The sequence below is a fragment of the Dipteris shenzhenensis genome, chromosome 21, assembly GCF_047967505.1.
Source record: "Dipteris shenzhenensis isolate YYH24624 ecotype China chromosome 21, Dip_SZ_1.0, whole genome shotgun sequence".
In the NCBI taxonomy this organism is placed as follows: Eukaryota; Viridiplantae; Streptophyta; class Polypodiopsida; order Gleicheniales; family Dipteridaceae; genus Dipteris; species Dipteris shenzhenensis.
In genome coordinates, this window is record NC_141616.1 from 970,437 (window position 1) to 993,126 (window position 22,690).

A 22,690-nucleotide genomic window follows, 5' to 3' on the forward strand; every position below is an offset into this window, starting at 1 on the left:
AAAGGAAATAGTTGTATCTCGTTCCAAGTTATTTAATGCTGTGTTAATTCTCTTCGCAAGATCTTCTAATGTTGTGTCTTCATTGTCCATATCTTTCTCTATTGGTAGCAGAATGTATGTTTTGCATGAAGGTGCTTTGCGAAAGGACATCTTTTACTTCATTTCTTGCAACCTTTTTGATGATGATGCATTTGGGCTACCTGCAAAGAGTCTTCTAGTAGACTGGCATCGACTGCGAATGAAGTTGTCAATGAATGAAGTTATGTCATCTATTGACGAGGAACCAAATCTTGGCGCATTGTTGACCCATAGCAGCCCATGGTCATGCTGGCTTCCTCGATTTTGGAATTTTGTGACAAAGAAGAAGTCCAATTCTCTGCCTGGGTAATTGTTTTCTTGGGTGTAGCCATTTTTGGTGAGGTTCAGGTACTTTTCTATATATAGGTATCTTGCATGACCCATAACTTATGCATTGCTCAATGAAATTTGGCAAACTTTGTCCTCAAGTTGTAGTACACATTCCAAACTTGAACATGAGAGCAAAAAATTATGGAATAAAGATTTGGAACAAGATTGTTAAAGCATTAGAAGTGCTATGTTGCATGTGAAGCATGCTTCTTGAAGACTATAGGATATAGTAATTTATTCAAAATCATCAAATTTTTGTTCTATACATACATGCAACCAAGTAATCATTCAAAAGTACACTACATGAGCTTCTCCTCAACCCAAGGACACACCTAAATGAGAACATTAGGCATGGGTTAACGGGCCTCCAATGTTGTTCTAAAGTGATGCATACCCATTTGAGGGCACGCTCCATAATTTTTTTTAATTTGTTGAAAACCAAAACGGATTGAAAATTTGAAATCCATGTTGAGATATCGAGCTCCACTCGTGATATGCCAGGGTGACCATTGTGCATTTATGTCACCGACTTGTTAGTTGCAGATGCGGTTGGTACATCGCCCATGAATAATAACTGGATGACAGCTATCCTTATGTACTCTAGTTCGTGGCTCAGTCAGTATGCCACCTTAGTGAGCTGAGTTTGGTTTGAGACCCACATATAGGGTTCTTCTATTTCTTTGTACTAGAGTTCTTTTGGCTTTCACAACTAAGAAGAGAAAAATTGTTTTCAGCCTCCACCTTTGTGTGTATTCCCCATTGTGTATGTGAGAAAGCCGCAAGTGAGACTCCTTCCTTCTCTCCCACTATCTTCACATGGTACCAGAGCCTGGTTCATGGTAAGGAGCTCAAGAAAGCAAACCAAGTTCGCGGTGTCCTGGTAAGAGGACCAGTGTTGCTTTCCTTTTTCAAGTTTGGGAGCAAATCTCTACAGGTAGCACAGTCAAAAAGTGCAAGAGTGCATTGTCTCAGATTGAGATGCCCTTCGCGGTGTGGCGAGAGGGCAGTATATGCTACGGGCGGGAGGCGAAAGTTCTCTGCAAGCACTAAGAAAAAGGCCCTATTTTTGCTGTGCGACCATTGCTCTACAAGTCAGTGAAAAGTTGCCGCAGAAATTGCATCGTATGCCTGTGCGCAAAGATATTGGGAGTTACAGAATCATCCTTATTGCCTGTTCATGCAAAATCATAGGAAGTGACTATGTGGTCAAATACCACTTTCATCAGTTTTGCAGATTTGCCCTTGTGAGGTAGAAGCTGTGTTTTTTGCAGTGACAAAATATTTTGCAATGTTCTGTAATGGCGTCTGATTCTCTTTCATAGCTTGTCACTGAAAAGCTTGACAAGAATAACTTCCAAGCATGGAAGTTTAGAATGACGAAGTTCCTTATGGGAAAAGGCTATTGGGAGTTCATTACAAGAAATGAAGAAGAACCAGTTCTTCCTAATGTTCCCAATCAACAGGAAATGCAGGCATTTAAAGGATGGCATGAGAGAGCCAAAAAAGTTATGTATTGGCTGTCTATCAGTATTTCAGATTCTATGATTGTGCATATTCAGGATGCAAGTACGCCAAAGGAGGCATGGGATACTTTAGCAAAAATGTACAGCACAAATACACAAGCCAGCAAAATGCAGCTTAAACAGGAGTTGCACAATGTGCAGAGAGAAAATATGAGCATCAATGACTACCACATGAAGGTGAAGAAAATTGCAGATGCATAGTTCCGGACATCCATTGCTGTCCATGAAAAATTTCCTGATTTTGAGGAGTTGTTTGCTCTTCTAATTTCTGAAGAGCAGAGAAATGGTGGTGCATCTTCTTCAAGAGGAACTTCAAAAGAAACTGTCTTCTACTCAAATGCTGGAAGAGGTAGAGGCAAAGGTAGAGCAGGCCGATCTGGAGGCCGTGGTAGAAATCAAAATATGCAGCAAACTCAAGAAAACCATTCCTATGGAGGAGGACGTGGTAACTCTAGAGGCAGGGGGAGCCAAAGAGGTTGTGGTGGATGGCAGAGAGGCCAAAATGCAAACAACAATGTTGAATGCTACTACTGTGGTAAAATGGCTCATATGGCTAAAGACTGCTATAAAAAGCAGAATGACATCATGAATGGAAAATTGCAGCAAGGGAATTATGCATCTTCTAGTAGATAGGGTGATGACAGAAATGAGCATCTGTTTATGGTGCAGCACATGACCAATTCTGTGACAAGTGCAGAAGAAAGCAATGATGTGTGGTATGTTGACTCAAGTGCATCAAACCACATGACAAGTCATGCAGAATGGATGCAGGATGCAAGGAAAATGGAAAGACCAAGATTTGTGGAGACTGGTGATGATGCTGCACATCCTATTGTGCAGATTGGTAAAATTCCTTTGTCTATGTAGGATGGGAAAAAGAAATACATGTCTGATGTATTTCATGTCCCAAATATCACCAAGAACCTGGTTTCTATTGGCCAAATGGTTGAGCAGGGCTTGCAGGTCAGATTTAATCCTCATGGATGCTTTGTTGAGGATATGAAAAATAACGGTCACTTGATAGCAAAAGGAAAGAAGAAGGGCAAGATGTTTATGTTGGATGTGGACATGCCTGAATTGAGTGCAGCAATGTTTGCACATGGGACCAGTGTAGTTATAGATATTAATATCTGGCATAAACGCATTGGTCATGTTAATGTACAACGACTTAAATCAATGCAAGCCCAAAATATTGTTGCAGGATTGCCTAAATTCAAGGTTGCAGAAATGCATAAGTTATGTGAAGCCTGTCAATTTGGAAAACAAGCAAGGAAACCATTTCCTAAAGAGAGTAAGAAGCCATTGGAATTAATCCACTCTGATGTGTGGACTACTAAAGCTGCATCTATTGGAGGCTGTCATTATTTTGTCACTTTTATTGATGACTACAGCAGAAAAGTTTGGGTGTATTTTATGAAAAAGAAAAGTGAACTGTTTGGGCATTTCAAAGCTTTTAAAGTTATGGTTGAAAAAGAAACAGGCCTGCAAATAAAATGCCTAAGGTCAGATGGAGGGGAAGAGTACCTCTCAAATGAGTTTGAAAGGTTCCTGCAGGAGCATGGCATAAAGCAGCAATATTCATGCAGTCATACCCCACAGCAAAATGGACTTGCAGAAAGGAAAAACAGGCATATTGGAGAGGTATCTCGGGCCATGCTAAATGAAAAAGACCTACCAGATTATTATTGGACTGAAGCAGTTGCTACAGCAATTTACATAATGAATAGGACTCCCACTGCAGATATTTCTCATTTGAAATTTTTTTGTTGCATTGCCTATGTTCATGTGCCAGATGAGTTGAGGTCCAAGTCGGATCCAAAAGCTGAGAAGTGCATCTTTATTGGTTATTCTCTGCAGTAGAAAGAGTATAGATGCTATAACCCTTCTACTCGTAAGTTTACAGTGAGCAGAGATGTTGTTTTTGATGAGATGAGCAGTTGGTATAAACCAGTAAATGTGATTGATGATGTAGATGCACAAAATGGTAATGCTGCACAGAATTCACAGCAGCAATCACAATATATTAGAGTGGACCTATAGTGTCCTCTAGCAGTGGTTCACATACTTCACCATGGACAAGCAGATTGAGATCAGGAGAATCTCCTCAAAGCAATGTAGATAGTGGTATGCAGGTATCACGAAAAGGAAAAGAGAAGGTAGATCAGCCCATGTTTGATGTGAATGTAGGTCACTCTTATGTGGATGGTGAATCCAATGGCTCAGAACAGAGCATTGATGATGAGTTGGGTATTTCTTTTGTTGTTACACCTGGAGTAAGGAAGACCAGGGATGTTTTGAGAGCACCTGGAAGTGAGCCTATTTTGCGCAGGTCTACCAGAGCTAGGTATCCTGTGAATAGGCTGAAATATGATGGATTTACAGCCATTCACTATGCCTATATGGTCAAAGTGATACAGGAACCAGAACCCACTTCTTTTGAGCAAGCCATGGGAAAATAAAAATGGGAGAAAGCCATGGATGAAGAAATGGATGCCTTGGAAGCAAATGCTACATGGGAATTGGTGCCTTTGCCTAAAGACAAGAATGCAATTGGCTATAAGTGGGTTTATAAGGTGAAGCACAATGCAGATGGTTCTGTGAACAGATACAAGGCAAGATTAGTTGTCAAGGGGTATGCATAGACATAGGGCATTAATTATGAAGAAACATTCAGTCCGGTTGCAAGGATGGCAACCATAAGAGCAGTCACTGCTATGACTGCATCAAAGGGATGGTCTTTACATCAGATGGATGTAAAGAATGCCTTCTTGCATGGTGATTTGCAAGAAGAGGTCTTTATGGAGCAGCCACCAGGTTATGTTCATTGTTCATCTTGAGTTTGTTTGCAGGTTGAAGAAAGCCTTGTATGGCTTGAAGCAAGCACTTAGAGCATGGTCTGACAAGATAGAACCGTATCTTGTCACTATTGGCTTTCAGATTTCCAAGGCAGATTTCTCACTTTATGTGAGAAAAACAGAGAAAGGTATTATGCTGCTTGTCATTTATGTTGATGATTTGATCGTCACAGGTGATAGTGATGAAGATATCCTTCATGTGAAAATGCTATTGAAGCAGAAGTTTGAGATGAAGGATTTGGGAGAGCTGCGTTATTTCTTGGGCATTGAAGTGATTAGATCACCAAGTGGGATACGGCTCTTGTAGAGGCAGTATGGATTGGACATTCTGTCCAAATATGGGATGACAGGCTGTAAGCCTATTTCAGTTCCTTTGGAGCAGAATGTGAAGCTGAGCACAGATGCAGGTGAGCTTCTGGAAGACCCTACTATGTACAGACGCATAGTAGGAAGTTTAATTTATATGACTATTACTAGGCCAGATTTGAGCTATGCTGTTGGATTGGTAAGTCAGTTTATGCAGGCTCCAAGAAAACCGCATTTGGATGTGACTAGATGCATACTCAGGTATGTGAAGTCCACACTGCAGTATGGACTATTTTATGAGACTGGGGTTCAGATACAGTTGCATGGATACACTGATGCTGATTGGGCTAGTAGTATTTCTAATAGACGATCTACCAGTGGATATGTGTTCTCTTTTGGGAGTGCTGCAGTCACTTGGAGCAGCAAGAAATAGCCTACAGTTGCCTTGTCGAGCACAGAGGCTGAGTACAGTGGTGCAGCAATGGCTGCATGTGAGGTAGCTTAGTTGCATAAGCTACTTTATGATATGCATCAGTCTACAGATGGGCTAGTTGTCATTTATTGTGACAACATGAGCAGTATACACTTGGCAAATAACCCAGTCTATCATGCTAGAACAAAGCACATTGAGGTGCATTATCACTATGTGCGGGAGAAGGTTTTACTAGGTCTTATTGATCTAGTTTATGTTAGCACAGAGGATTAGGTAGCTGACATATTCATGAAGGCATTGGGCATAGAGAAGCTACACAAGTTTAGAGACCTACTTGGTGTGCAGGAATTGGGATTGAGCTCGAGGGGGAGTGTTGAGATATCTAGCTCCACTCGTGATATGCCAGGGTGACCGTTGTGCATTTATGTCACCGACTTGTTAGCTGCATATGTGGTTGGTACACCGCCCATGAATAATAGCTAGATGACAGCTATCCTTATGTACTCTAGTTTGTGGCTCAGTTAGTATGCCACCTTAGTTAGCTGAGTTTGGTTTGAGACCCAAATATAGGGTTCTTCTATTTCTTTGTAATAGAGTTCTTTTGGCTTTCACAACTAAGAAGAGAAAAACTATTTTCAGCCCCCACCTTTGTGTGTATTCCCCCATTGTGTATGTGAGAAAGCCGCAAGTGAGACTCCTTCCTTCTCTCCTACTATCATCACAATCCAAACTAGTGGGAGTACTGCATGGTGGTCGTAAAACATTGATATTTATTGGTATTGGTATCTAGATTCACCCTAAAATGGAAGAAGTTAGAAAAGTGCAATTTGTGCATGTGAAAAGATATTTTAATAAATCCAACACTATTTACAATTTTGAATTGTTTCTTTTTCCATGTTGAATTGTTTCTTTTTCCATGCACTTGCTTGCTATATGGCTCATAAGCATGCCAAAGGTCATTGCATTTAATAATACATAGCATCATCAAACCTGATAGCGTGACCTTTGGCCTATTTGTGTTTTGAAGTATTTTAGGCCACATTGCACTTGTTTGGGATATCCAATTTTGCTGACACGTATCATCGAAGGGGAGAAAACTGGCGGCTGAAATTTTGCAACTCTCGCAAATTTTGAATTTTCACACCTACCACCCATTAAATCTTGGAAGATTAAGTATCTGCAACCTACCCCGCCCTGCAAATGCCTTGCCGCATGCACCTCGACGTGACTTTGCGCAGACTTTGATTTGCCATTGTCTTCTCTTGGGTAAGTTGTCTTCTATTCTTTGCTTGCTTCACAAGCTAGCTTCTCTCTGTTTTGGTTTGGCATTGTCATCTTTCATTGATCGTCGCCATAGCAACATGTATCTCACCATGGCTTACAATAGAAGTAAACAGAAGCTGCGAGATAGAAAAGATGAAAAGATTGGTCAAGGCACAAGGAACAAAAGACTCCTTGCAGAGCAGCAGCAGAAAGAAGTTATTGCTTTAGCATCCAAACCTCAAACGAATGCCTACATGCAATGTAGCACTTCAACCACGTCAAACAAATGTCTGCATGCACTTCATGTGAGGGTTAAAGGTCACTGTGCCTTTACCCCGGTTATGAACAATACTTAAACACATATATAAATGAACGAAAAAGAAGATTAGGGTGTTCTGCACCCACCAAAACTTGTGTGGCTCTCTATTTCTCTCTCTCCCTCTTCCATTCTTGCTTTCGTTGAGAGTACTCTCAATTGGTATCAAAGCCCGGGTGATCTAGCTGAGCGTGCGTGAATGCTTGGAAGCTCAGCAGCTCTGTGGGAGGAAGGAGAAGCTTTGTGGGAAGTTTGTGGGTGACTTTACTTGCATCCGAGTGTGTAGAGACCTTAGAGGAACCCTTGGAAAAGTCACTTTGGTTCTTCGAAGTGGTTTTGAGAGCCTGTTAAGTGTTTTCAAAGAAAAAGTCGTTTTTAAAGCTTTTCCCTGTTTCGTTCGACGATAGAGACTCCGTATTGACTTGTAGAGGCAACTATTGCCTGCTTTTAGTGTCCACTTCACTTCAGGAGCTTGGAAACACCTTTATTCTTGAATCTAGGATCATTTCATTGGATTTCTGACTCACTATGTCAATTTCTACGTTTTTTTGCCCAGGTGTTGGAACTCAAGTTTGGAGCAACCATTTGCAGATCTATAAGTTTCGGTGGACTCAGGAGGTCTAAAACTTCTATGTTGCTCATCATTCACACTCCGGTGGAGTTTACAAATAGTTCTGTTTCCAAAAACGTTTTTCAGTCCGTGTGTTGGACCTAGTGATTGAGACCACCTTTTCCAAAACCCCGTCTATCCCATTGCATTTCGGACGCCTAAAAACCCCTATCTGTCAGTTCTTGTGTGATCGGTAGAGTATTTTCAGAGTTATAGATCTCTGTCTATTGGATTTCGTCTCTCTGTTATGCATTTTTCATTCTAAGGTTTTGAAACCTTAGATTTATGCCACATGGCAGTGGATAAGTGTTGACTCCCATTTCTCACTCATTGATTGGGATTTTGGAGTTCTAACAGAAGAGAGATATTTGCAAATTTTTTTACTGAGTCCGATTATGCAATGGCGCACATGTTTTGAGGCATCTCAGGTTCTATTTTCAGTAGCGGTCATTGCCGTGGGACCATGATTTCGTGAGCATACCTTATGCAGATCACTTTGGTTGTAGTTTGAGCTGTGTGCGCTCATTCGCAGTGTGCATTGGGTTGTAGTGGATGATTTATAGGCCATTTGGATGCATTGCAATCCTTATTGGATGCACTGATATGCCCATATTGCCTTGTGGGATGCTATTTTTATGGACATTTTGCACATGGATGCTATTTTATGCTGAGGGATAGCTTTGACACATTGCAGGTGATGCACTAATAGTGTTATGCTCTCTTGGATGAGATATTGGTAATGCATATGCCCATGGATGGTGTTTATGCTTGAGCCATTTGGCACTTATTGGCATTTTGGATTGCCATTGTAGTTGGCATTTTCTTTTGGGCCAAATTTGCTCATATGGATGCATAGTACATGCACATGAGTCAGCTGCATCTTTTGATGCTTTGAGCTTTGAGTTTTGGTGATATTTCACTCTATTGTGGCATACACATTTGGGTGCACCCGGTATTTGGTGTGATTCTCTCTTGCAGGCACTAGCATTTGGGATTTTGCTTCATTATCATGGCATCCTCTTCCATGAGAGTTTTTCAGCATTAAAAAGTTTGATGGGACAAACTTTTCTTTGTGGAAAGAACAAATAAAGGATGTGCTTATTCAAAAGAAGCAGATTAAACCCTTGGCAGGTATTGAAGCTAAGCCTGCAGATATGTCTGAGGATGATTGGAATGAGTTGGATGCATTAACAAAGTCTACTATTAGACTTCATCTTTCAGAGTCAGTTTATTTCACAGTAGAAAATGAGCAGACTACGGAAGATTTGTGGAAGAAACTGTGTGCCACTTATGAAAAGGAAACTGCCTCTAATAAAGTTTACCTCATGAAGAGGTTGTTTGAGCTGCAGATGAAGGAAGGGGTCTCCATTGCTTCTCACTTGAATGAATTCAATATTATTTTCAGCTAGTTTCAGGCTCAGAAGGTGAATTTTGATGCAGAGACTAAGGCAATATTTCTCTTATGTTCATTGCCATCCTCATGGGATACCTTCCGTATAGCTGTCAGTAACTTTGCACCTAGTGGAGTACAGAAGTTTGATGATGTTGTGGGTAGCTTGTTGGCCGAGGAGATTAGACGGAAGTCTATGGACGGCAACAAGCAGGATGCATCCTTAAATGTGCAAAGAGACAGATCACAGTTCAGGGGGAAGTCCCAAGAAAGAGGGAAGTCTCGTAGCAAATCCAGGGCACGGAACATTGAGTGTTACCACTATGGCAAGAAGGGCCATATGAAAAAGGATTGCTACAAGCTGAAAAAAGAGCAAAAGGATAAGAAAAAGAATGCAAATTGGGGTGCAAATCAGAAGGAAGAGAGTCCAAGGGAGGACAAAGGAAAAGTGAAGATCGAGGAGATCAATGCAGTCACACATGATAGTGACAATGACATTCTCTTCATGTCTAGTTTATCTGCAGAGTTGCTTACCACTTCAGATGATGCATATTCCCAGGATTGGATTTTGGATTCTGGTGCTTTGAACATTCCATGTTACTCCCCATAGGGAATGGTTCTCCACTTATGACAGTGGAAAGACAGGTTGTGTGCATCTTGGAAATGACTATGCATGTGACATAGTGGGAGTAGGTGACATAAAGTTTTATTTTGCAAATGGGTCTGCATTTATTTTGAAAAATGTGAGACATGTGCCTAAGCTGACCAAGAGTCTCATTTCAACGAGTCAGCTAGATGATACTGATTTTCAGACCAACTTTGGTTTTGGGAGTTGGAAAATTCAAAAGGGCTCTATGCTTTTGGCCAGGGGTGCCAAGTGTGGGAATTTGTATCCCTTACATGTATCAGGGGTGTTTAATCATGTTGTTGCAATAACCGAGCAACCAAGCACTTCTTTATGGCATTGCCGGTTGGGCCATATGAGCCAAAATGGGATGAAACTATTATGCCATTTGGGTTATATACTGCATTTGAGTTTCTCTGATTTTGAATTTTGTGAGTGCAGTCTCTATGGGAAGCAGACTAAATCAGCCCATAAAAGAAGGGGAAAGAAAGAGTTTGAAAATCTTGATTTGGTGCATTCAGACATATGTGGTCCCATGCCTACACGGTCATTAGGCGGGGCTGAATACTATGTGACATTCATTGATGATGCAACTAGGAAAGTGTGGGCTTATGCTATAGCTTGGAAGAGTAATGTGTTCCAGGTATTTTAGAGGCTGGCCTTGGTTGAGAATCAATCAGGTAGAATGCTTAAATACCTACGGACTGACAATGGTGGAGAGTATCTCTCTCATGACTTTTAACATTTCTGTGATAAACATGGGATTAAGAGGAAGCTCACATCCCCTCATACTCCAGAGCAAAATCTAGCTGTAGAAAAGATGAACCATACTATTCAAGAAAGGTTGCAATGCATGCTTTCCAATGCAAGTCTTTCTGGTGGTTTTTGGGCTGAGGCAATGAAGACTGCAGTGCATGTGATCAATAGATCACCTAGTAAGAGTTTGGATGGTGGTATTCCTAAAGAGGCATGGAGTGGCAAGAAGCCCTCTTACTCTCATTTGGGCATATTTGGGTGTGAGGCATATGCACACATGCCAAAAGAGCTTCGAAAGAAGCTAGATCCTAAGTCTAGGAAATGCATCTTTCTAGGTTATGGTGAAAGTGGAGAGATGGTCTATCATCTCTAGGATCCAGAAGCAAAGAAGATCATACGCAGCCATGATGTAGTCTTCAATGAGAAGAAGCTGCATAAGGCACCCATGAGGGATGTGGAAATGAGGAGAATCACTTTCCAGGACGTGAATCCACTTGCATATGTTGATAGACAGCAAGCTGTCCATGCACCAAATGTGCAAGAAATGGTACCACCAAGTACTCCCACAAGTATATAATCAAGGGTAGATGATGGATCATCTATTGGTGGAAATGATGAGCCAAATGTGGCTGATATGCAGGTGGGACAACAAGCTGAAATGTCCTTGAGAAGATCATCTAGAGTGTCTAGACCGCCTGATAGGTTTGTTCCAGGGGTAGACTATGTGATGCTTACTGATTGCGGGGAGCCTTCTTGCTACAGAGAGGCTATGATGCGCGAGGATCAATGCAAGTGGGAGTATGCTATGCAATCAGAGATGAGTTCACTTATGAAGAATAAGACTTGGGACTTGGTTTCTTTGCCACATGGAAAGAAAGCATTGCCATGTAAATGGGTCTACAAGATGAAGGTCACAGGTGATGATGTGCCTAGGTACAAGGCTTGTTTGGTCGCTAAAGGGTTCAAGCAAGAGAAGGGTGTGGACTTTGCTGAGATATTCTCTTCGGTTGTGAAGATGACCACACTTAGATGCATGCTTGGCCTAGTGGCAACAGAGGATATGGAGCTTATGCAGATGGATGTCAAGACAGCTTTCTTGCATGGGGATCTGCATGAGGAAATTTACATGGTGCAGTTGGAAGGTGTTGAAGAAAAGGGCAAAGAGCATTTAGTTTGCAAGCTGAAAAAGAGTCTCTATGGTCTTAAGCAAGCGCCTAGAGAATGGTATTAAAAGTTTGATGCTTTCATTCAATCCCAGGGTTTTAGAAGTAGTGAAATTGATCACTGCCTCTACACTAAAAGGGCTAAGGATAATAGCCTAATAATCCTGGCACTATATGTCGATGATATGCTATTGGCTAGCAAGAATACTTATGAGCTAGATGCAATAAAGGCCAAGTTCCATGAGGCCTTTGATATGAAGGATTTGGGACTTGCACGTCATATTCTTGATATGCGCATCACGCGTGATCGGAGTAGGAAACTCCTTTCGCTTTCACAGAAGGAGTATGTTACAAAAGTATTGCAGTGTTTCAATATGGAGGGGGGGAAGGCAATGAGTACTCCATTGCCTCCATATGTGAAACTGAGTCATACAGATAGTCCCAAATCAGATGAGGAGAGGGCCATGATGGCCAAGGTTCCTTATGCATCAGCGGTTGGGAGTATTATGTATGCTATGATAGCTACTAGACCAGTCATTGCATTTGCAGTGGGAGTTGTTAGCCGGTATATGGCTAATCTAGGAAAGAGGCATTGGGAGGCAGTTAAGTGCATCATGAGATACATGAAGGGTACCAAGGAGATGTGCATCTGCTTTGGTAGAGACATGCGTGTACTTGGGTACACAGATTCAGACTATGCAGGGCATGTGGATAGTAGGAGATTCACTTTTGGTTATGTGTTCACCTTTGCAGGTGGTGCAATGTCGTGGATGTCTCGTGCACAGAAGTGCACTGCTTTATCTACCACAGAGGCTGAGTATGTTGCAGCCATAGAGGGTTGCAAGGAGGCTATATGGCTTGATCAGCTAGTGGGAGATTTGGGGATTCATACAGGTGTACCGACATTGCATAGTGATTCTATGAGTGCTATTCAACTAGCACAGAATCCGATCTTTCATGCAAAGACCAAACACATTGAGGTCAGGTACCATTTCATTAGGGAGGTACTTGAGGACAAGCGCATAGAGCTTGTCAAGGTTCATACAAATGATAACCCTACAGATATGCTGACGAAGAGTCTACCTTGTCAGCGGTTTAAGTATTGTCATGTATTGATGGGCATAGGATAGTATGCTCACTGGTTGTTCTCCCTTAAAAGGCACATTGTCCTTTAAGTGGGAGGTTGTGGGGGCTAAAGGTCACTGTGCCTTTACCCCAGTTATGTACAATACTCAAACACATATATAAATGAATGAAAAAGAAGATTAGGGTGTTCTGTACCCACCAAAACTTGTGTGGCTCTCTATTTCTCTCTCTCCCTCTTCTATTCTTGCTTCCGTTGAGAGAACTCTCACTTCGAGCACCAACTTGAAACAAATGTTGTTAAAGAGTTTGACCACCCACTCGCATGAAGGAGGCAAAGGTCGTACAAAGGAGGTGGAGGTCGCAAAAGGAGGTCGCAGAGAATAGCAAAACGCTAATAGAGGTCGCAGAAGGAGGTCACAGAAAAAGAGCGGAGAGTACACCAAGAAGATCCTCGCAAGAAAATGGTTCGCATAAGATGGGCACAAGACCACAACAGGAGAGCTTACTGTAGACCACAAAGCAGCTCCACCACAACTTGTGCTCCAGACCTGTGCTCCAAACCACTGCTTCATCAAAGGCACGTCCAATAGATTCATCAAAGGCACGTCCTGCAGCTCCATCAAAGCCCCACAACACATCTAGTAGCTCCGCCACTACCCGGTCTAGTAGAACTCGATTGCGTCTGTCAAAGCGCCGTAGCATATCCAGTAGCTCCCGATAAAACTGAGGTCGATTGCCAAGATTCAAAAGCAAATCTGTTTCCCGAAACAGAACGCGTTATAAGCAAATCGCCACCTCAGAGGGAGGTGACTGCCCTCTCAAGGCAATGAAGCCCTAGACAATGAAACCCTAGAGATCCATTACACCTAAAGGGCTCCCTTCCCCACGTCTCCCCTTAAGACTCCCCTCCCCATGCCTCCCCTTCCCATAGGCCTAACTAAGTGTAACTAATAACTAATCACACCTCCCCTCTAGTGGGAAACTAATAGCCTAACCTAGTTCTCTCTCGTGGTCATCTCAGCCTAACTAAGTCTAATTAATCACCACTCCCTCCCCACACTCTAGTGAGCTAAACCTCTCCCCTGTCATCTCTCCACTCTCATTAACTAGTCTTAGCCTCTCCCCAAGTTTTAATATTCTCTAACCTTGTGCATCCATCATAAAAGCAAATAAAATAATAATAATAGTATCTCCACGTCTCACCACTCTCTACACCATAATAGGAAACAATTAACTTCATTTAAAAGACCCTGCACAAGCCCATAGATAGATATCCCAATACCAAACGCTTGGCATCATTATTCTAAACCCTTTCGCATTTCCCATAGAAAAGGAATAAAATAAGACTACCACACCCCAAAATGATCCTCCCCAACCAAAGAGGAAACGAACGCTTAATAAGAGAGAAGTAGTGCGAACTCTTTGCTTTTCATTTAGTAATGGCGTGTGCAGGAGAGGAAACAGTGTGGCTTGCAGAGGTGGATTGCTGCGATGGTTGCGTTCATCTAGCTCTGGTTGCGCCTCACTCCGACAAATCACTCAAGCCATTTGTTCCGCAAGACTATGCATCCGTGCAAAATGATGAATCCGAGCAGGAACGTAAACAGCAATATAACAAGGAGGATCGGGATCAGCAGAAGCAAGAACAGCAGGAGAGTTCTGTCACCACCATCGTCGTATGCAACCTCTCAAATCCTTCGCCAGATCCCTTACTTCTCTACCCTCCTCCATGGCCCTTGGTGCAACCAGGACAATCCCCGTCATGTCGTCACCAAATTGACCCTCGATGGCATTTCTAGCCCCCCCAGCGCTTATCGCCGATGCCTCCAGCTCCTCCGATCGGGCTCTTCTGTTTCCTACTCCCCCAATATGTTTAACGACGTACGTGAAGCCTTGGAACTCCTCTCTGCTGCAGATCATCTCCTCTTCAGAGAGTGCGCTGAAGTTTGCATGCAGTACCTAGCTACCGTCCCTTGGTCTTGGGCAGAGGAGGCTTCCATCCGGTCCATGGTTTCTGCTCTAGGTTTGGAGCCGTCGAGCGACTTGAAAGACCGTTTGGATACGTCCGATGACGTGAAAGCGCTCAAGGAGCTACTATTTTTCCACTCCTCAGGCTTAAACGGCGTTGCTTTTGTAGAGCTAGTGAAGGAATGCTTGGAAAGCCAAAGGATTGCGATTGTTAAAACCACAACCAAAATCTTGATTGAACTGTGGGAGGCTAGCGTGGTTGAGTTCTGCACAAAGGCGCGTGAGACCTCGCATTCTTGTAATAAGCCTAGCTTGCAAGCCCCTTTGGAAAGTTTGGTGCGTTTGACAACTGCTGTCATGGACTGCACAGATGGAACAGAAGTCGTTGATAAGTTTGCAAGCTGCGGGGATTTCCAATCTGCTTTTGGAAATCTACTTTACTACTTCAGCTACAGCGTGACCGGGGACAGATTGTCTGATCTCATATGCCGAGTACTTGAGAAAGTAAGTACAGTGAGTGTTGTTTTAAGCAATGCAGGTCGCATCTCCCTTTGCAAAATTTGGGTGCAATATCTGCGAAGAATCAACCAGACACATCAGTTAACAACAAGACAGCTTGCTGACGTAGAATGGCTGGGTAGCACCTTGCCCTTGGCGGCTCCAGAGGTTATGGAGCTGATGGAGAAGGCTAGTCGTGATGACCAAATGCAACCATGCTATTCCAGGTGGGTGATTAGGCTTCTTACGCGGATCGGTGAAAGAGTTTAGGCTCCATTATGACTTGAGTCTCCCCTACATCTCCACGACTTTCAACACTTAATGGATAATTTTTGGGAAGTCATAGTTGTGAGCCTTAATAGATGTAATGGGACATCAAGAGTTGGAGCAAGACTATGCGTAGCTAAGCTTAATATGTAGATGGTTTTTTTGCCTTGGACGAGCAAGTGCTTGGTTGCTTAGGTTCAATTGATAGTTTGATGAACTAGACATATGGTTGGGTGGAGAGCTTACCAACTCGTCCTTTGCTTTCTACTAATTACAATGTATATGGATAATACTTCCTCTAAATGCTTTTGTAATGCGCTCCACCTTAGAGAATGTAAAGTGCGTTGATTGCAGGTCATGCAAGACTTTAAATTATGATATAAGAAGGGAGCACACTAATGTGTGCTTGATGCTTTGATTCGCGTTGGCCTTCTTAACTTTGAGTTTCACAAAGAGCTATTGAACATTTTTTGTTTCCTTCGAAACATATATAATATGATTTGCATTTTGGCCATGCTTGATGTGATGTCTAAGTTAGGACATTCCAAATGAGGCATATGATTCAAGCATATGGTTGAATTTATTGTGCGACTTTGAAGCATTGAAAGAAACTCAATGCGCAAATCTTTATATAAATGTATGGTCAATATATGGGTCCATGTGGGGTGTATGCAATAGCATGCATTGATATAATAGCACGCATTTTTTGTTTCCTTTGAAACCTATATCATATGATTTGCATTTTGGCCATGCTTGGTGCGATGTGCAAGTCAGGAAATTCTAAATGAGGTATATAGTTGAATTTATTGTGACTTCGGAGCGTTGAAAGAAACTTAATGCATTCCAAATGAGGCATATGGTTCAAGCATATGGTTGAATTTATTTTGCGACTTAGGAGCCTTGAAAGAAACTCAATGTGCAAACCATTGTATAAATGTATGGTCAATATATGGGTCCATGTGGGGTGTATGCAATAGCATGCATTGATACAAAGTCTTGCACCACTATCGTGTGTTGATGTTAGTGGGATCGTGTGTTGATGTTAGTGGGGATGTCATAGTAGTTGGTCCCTATTATGCATATTGGAGTTGATGGTTCCTATGTAGTTTGTCCCTATTTGTGCATATTAGAGTTGATGGTTTATCATCTTTAAAGGATGACTACCATAAAGTTACAAATTGGTCTTTTTGATGCTATTTTTATGGATTCATCTAGGTATATATTCTTGAGGTATGGTGAGATAGAGTTGTTTCTTATTTGGAATGGATTATTATTCCAAAAGGGGATGAGTTGTCTATGAAACTGAGGGGAAGATGCTCGATGACATGATTCCCCTTGTTGGGAAACAAACCATTCAATGGATCTTAGCTTGGTCGAAGCTAATTTCTATTGGCTAAAGATGCAAATGGGATGATTTTTTCATGTTAGTTTTGTTAATAAGTGAAACTCTTATAAGGCTTGTGACATCTAGTATACGATGCTATAAAAAACAAAGCTTTGTGAAATCTAGTATATGATGCTATAAAAAACAAAGCTTTATGCATGGGCGAGGAACATAAGTGGCCTTGACCAACAAAGATGAAAGGCTAAAACACCAACAAGCAAAATAATAAAGGCAAGAACATGAGGCAATGAATAGATACGCATAGAGTGATGGACTAATAAATGTCGTAGAGGGAGGTAGTAAGCTAAGAGTGTTACTTTTGGACCACTTTCGGATGAGTGTGACACCCGCTCGAGTGAAAATACAAAGGTTTTACTTCAATGTGAAATACCTCGATCGAGGTATTGTCTCCAATGAAACTCACACACGAGGACAACTGAGCCAAGCCGATACCTCGATCGAGGTCCTAGACTTTCTTTCATCGAATCGAGCCTATACCTCGATTGAGGTCTCATGGCATGCCACCTATACCTCGATCTGTTTACTTTCGGACCACTTTCGGATGAGTGTGACATCCGCTCGAGTGAAAATACAAAGGTTTTGCTTCGGTGTGAAATACCTCGATCGAGGTATTGTCTCCAATGAAACTCACACACGAGGACAACCGAGCCAAGCCGATACCTCGATCGAGGTCCTAGACTTTCTTTCACCGAACCGAGCCTATACCTCGATCGAGGTCTCGTGGCATGCCACCTATACCTCGATCAAGGTCTTGTGGCACTCCACCTATACCTCGATCGAGGTATCGTGGATAGATGACTTCGATCGTGTCAAATACCACGATCGAGGTATGTGCCATCCGACATGGCAGATGACATACCTCGATCGAGGTACCGTGGCAAGTCCAGAGACCTCGATCGTGATATGTTGGACCAATGACTTGGCCACATGTTCGATACCACGATCGAGGTATGTGGCAGTTGACATACCTCGATCGAGGTAGATGGACTGATGTGTATGTGGCATGTCAAATACCTCGATCGAGGTATCGAGGTATGATGGAGCGATGTATATGTGGCATGTCAAATATCTCGATTGAGGTATCGTGGCATGTCTATATCTCGTTTAAGGTATGATGGATCGATATGTATGTGGCATGTGAAATACCTCGATCGAGGTAGTGAAATCTTAAATTTTCGTATATAAAGAGAGGGACCCCCCTCATTCTTCATACCTCGATCGAGCTCCTCATCGAAATCGACAGAATTATGGCAGCGACGGACAACGACCGACGAACGACGGAGATGGACGGAGCGGGAGATTCTAGGTAAGGTTTTTTTTTTGTAAAAATTTATTTAAATTTTAGTTTATAGAAATATCTAATTTAATTATAAAATATTTTAAAATTTTAGATGCATTTTAAAGCTTTTTTAAATTATTTTTTTAATTACATAATTTTTTATTTAAAATGTGAAAATGTATATATTTTGTTTTTTAAAATCATCTATTTAAAAAAGAGATTAAAGTTATTTATTAAATTAGTGCTTTTTTTTAAAATAAAAAATGTTTAAATTTTATTTTTAAAAATCATCTTTTAAAAAAAAGAAAATAAGAGTTTAAGGTAGCTTTTATGTTATTTAAGTTAGTGAAGTTTTTATTTAAATGTCAAAAAGTATATATTTTATTTTTTAAAATCATCTATTTAAAAAAAGAGAGATTAAAGTAGTTTTTATGTTATTTTTTAAATTAGTGAAGTTTTGAATTAAATATAACGTTTAAATTTTATTTTTAAAAATCTATTAAAAAAAAGAAAATAAGAGTTTAAAGTAGCTTTTATATTATTTTAGTTTATAGGAATATCTAATTTAATTATAAAATATTTCAAAACTTTAAATGTATTTTAAAGTTTTTTTAAATTATTTTTTTAATTACGTAATTTATTATTTAAAATATAAAAATGTATATATTTTATTTTTTTAAATCATCTGTTTAAAAAAAGAGAGATTAAAGTAGTTTTTATGTTATTTTTTAAATTAGTGCTATTTTTATTTAAATAAAAAAACGTTTAAATTTTATTTTATTTTTTAAAAAAAAATAAGAGTTTAAGGTAGCTTTTATGTTATTTAAGTTAGTGAAGTTTTTATTTAAATGTCAAAAAGTATATTTTATTTTTTAAAATCATCTATTAAAAAAAAAAGAAATTAAAGTAGTTTTTATGTTATTTTTTAAATTAGTGAAGTTTTGAATTAAATATAACGTTTAAATTTTGTTTTTAGAAATCATCTATTTAAAAAAAGAAATTATTGCGGTATGCGTTTATCTATCTTTATGTGGAATATTATAGATTACATAGTTGGTTAAGAGTTGTTTCATAATTTAGGTAGAGTAAGTAGGCTGAGTTAACAAGCTAGAGCAAGATGATCTAGTTAAGGCCTAGTCAAAAAGTTGTTTAGTGCTAGCTATTCCCAACTAGCTAGGAGCCAGTCATGCCAACCAATCATTCAATAGATGCTCCAAGTCAAGCAGTATAACAAGGGTTATCTCAATGATCATAACCTATCTCTATCCTATAAATATTGTCATTTCTTATATATTGTATACATTTTAAGATCTATTCTACTTTAGTTTGGCATATGTTTAGAGGTGCAATTTGACTTCCACTTGCAATTATTGAGAGGTGCATTTGTCCACCTTCATGTGGAATATTCTAGGATGCAGGTCTTGCCTTGGGTTATATCTTTCAAGTTAGCATCTATTCCTTGTAGTCCATTTTAGTGTATTGTACATAACATTTTCTTTCTATCACTCAGTATCTTTACATCTCTCTTTCAAAAATACACCTCTACTACATACTTTGACATGCTAGTAGAGCCCATGGTAGTCCAGAGCCTCGAAAAATGGAGGGAGCATCTAGAACAAAAGCTATTTGCTATTAATTACAGCAAGGGTGGGTAGTGTAAACAAGGAGAATGAGCTTGAAGAAACCGACTTTCTAAAGTAAACAACTTGTAAATAATTATAAATACGAATTGAATTTGCAACATAGCACTGTTGTAGGCATAGCCACACATTTGGCCCATCTACCATCACAAGCAGAATGAGTGCCGAAAGAAGATTGCAAATGAGAAGAATGGAGTAAAGAAAGAGTCCAGCAACAGCGCGCTTTTCCCCTCTCCTGCCCACCCTCTCTCCCCCTCCTGCCCACCCTCTCTCTCGTCCCCTCCCCCCCTCAAAGTTTTCCTCTCTCTCCTTGCTATAGCCGAGAGAGAGAGAGAGAGAGAGAGAGAGAGAGAGAGATCAAAAGTTGAGGCTTGTGGGAGGAGTTTTCAAGGTGAAGCTCGAAAAACCAAAGCCATGGAGCCACGAAGAGGAGTTGAGCTAAAGGAGCCGCAAAGTACAAAAAGTGGAGAAGAAAGAGCAAGAGAGGAGCTCGGTAAGTGGGAAAGAAGCAAGACGATGCAAGAGCAAGCGCGAAGATCAAGAAGAAATGGGACACATAACGTTTCAAAAATTAGCTATCATCTTGAAAATTTAGGACATTGCCCCCTCCCTCCACGTGGCTTCTTTCAAAAGTCTAACAAAAGTCTTCCTTAAATTTAAGCACTTCCACTTAAGCTCTAACAAAAGTCCCATGTCACTATCTATATAGAATTTTCTACAATAAGCCATTGAGGCTTGGTAGATTGGTATATAGAAATGCATGCCTTGGGAGGCATTGAGATGATCCCTTTTCGAAACGTTTACCCAAATGTCTAGCCAAGACTAAGCTTGTTCTCTTTTAGGGCCAAATGCATCCATCCCACGTGTACCTCTTTAGAGTACAAGAATAAACATTGATGAGCAATGGGCTCTTGGAGATGGAAACCTATCAACCAATGCATCCATGCGTAGTCTACACATCTTGCTCTCTTCTCCATCATGTGATGTGCTTTTTAGCATCTCCTTCGCATATATTGTCTTAACCAAGATTTCACCTCCTATAAATCATTCTTGCATTTCAAGTTTGTGCAAGGGAATTGCATGTTGCTAAGATAATGGCGTGGAATCCTTAGTGGCATGAGAGATAGTAAGCATGCATTCATTCAGGCAATGGCATGGAATCCTTAGTGGCATGAGAGATAGTAAGCATGCATTCATTTAAGCAAAGAGAGACTCCAGCATTTAGGTGACTATTATTTTTTATTCTATGTGCAACAATTCACAAATTTGCATGATGTACCAATGTTGCTTTGAGGACTCGTCTTGTATTTCCCTCAAGGGGGATCAAATCGTATTGAAACTTGGAGCTATGACACCAAGTGGCTTGAAGGCTAATGCCTTTGATATTCCTAGCTATACACACGTGGGACCAAAACTACAATATTTACATTAGCGTACCAATCTATGTTGTGTGTCCCTCTTTCCAACAACCAATTTATGTTGTGCGTCCCTCTTTCCAACAACCCCACAAGGGAGGAGTGCTTCCCCTTTTATAGCTTTTTAGTCTTGATGTCCACTTGCACCTTGAGCCTATACTTCCTTGGCCATCCTTGTCCTGACATCCCAACATTGCCATGGCCTTGACTACCATGCTCTAGGGAAGTAGCAAGCTAAGGGTGTCGACTTTTTGTTCACTCCCCAATCCTTAGGAGGTGGAAAAACAAGCTTTTTAGCACACAAAAATGCAAGTCTCACGTACTTCCCTATGGATTTAGTCTTTGAAGTCTTCAGACACAACATCACACATGCTATTGTGCACACAATGGTATAGTCTGATCGAAAATTTAATGCACACACAAAAAATTTCTTTGTGTCACACGGCATGGTTCCAGGGTGGTCACACCTTGTCACGAACAGAGAGTGTCATATTAAATTTTAAATTTCTCACTCATTTTAGATTAAATGTTATTGAAACTTTGTAGGTGGTCTCTTTACATTATGTAGAGCTTAACTTGATTTATTGGTAATTATTTGAATGATTTATCTAATTATAAATAATTATTTATAATAAATAAAGTCATAAAATACATGCATTTTAGTAGCACACCACATTTTTTTAGTATTTTGAATAATTAAGCAAATCCAATTCGGTGGAAGGTTAGTAGGCACATAAGGGTGTGTGGTTCAATCATCAAATCCCAATCCAACGGTTAGATTGAAGTTTTATTTTTACTTTTACTCCTTAGAGGGCGGGGGCGGGAGGGAAGGGGAGAGGCAAGGAGAGGGAAGGGAGAGAGGGAGAGGGTGAGGCGAGAGGGAAAGGAGAGAGAGGGGAGAGAAGGGAGAGGAGAGAGGAGAGGAGAGGAAAAGAGAAAAGAGAAGAGAGGAGGAGAGAAGAGAGGACAGGAGAGATACGAGAGGAGGAGAGAGGAGAGGGGAGGAGAGGAGAGACAGGAGGAGAGAGGGGAGGGGAGGGGAGGGGGAGGGGGGGAGGGGAGGGGAGAAGAAGAGAAGAGGGGAGAGAGGAGGGGGGACAGAGAGAGGGGAGGGGGAGGGAGAGGAGAGGAGAGAGAGAGAGGAGAGAAGAGAAGAGAGAAGAGGAGAGGAGGAAAGATAGGAGATAAGAGAGACGAGAGGAGGAGAGAAGGGAGGAGAGGAGAATAGAAAAGAGAGAGGAGAAGATCACTCGGGCCCAACCAAGTCCAGAATGCGTGTAGCTGTAGTAGATCCTCACGGATAACCTGGTTGACCTCGTGTGATAGGAGGGGAGAGAAAGGAGCATCCATGCTATACTGGAAAGGAGGTAGTCTGTCCATGTGGAGCCCTAGTCATGCAAACCATGTCTCTATACGTGCATACCATCACCTCTGATCTCCCCCTGCTGCAAGTGCCATAGAAGAGGACAATGCTAGCCATGGTA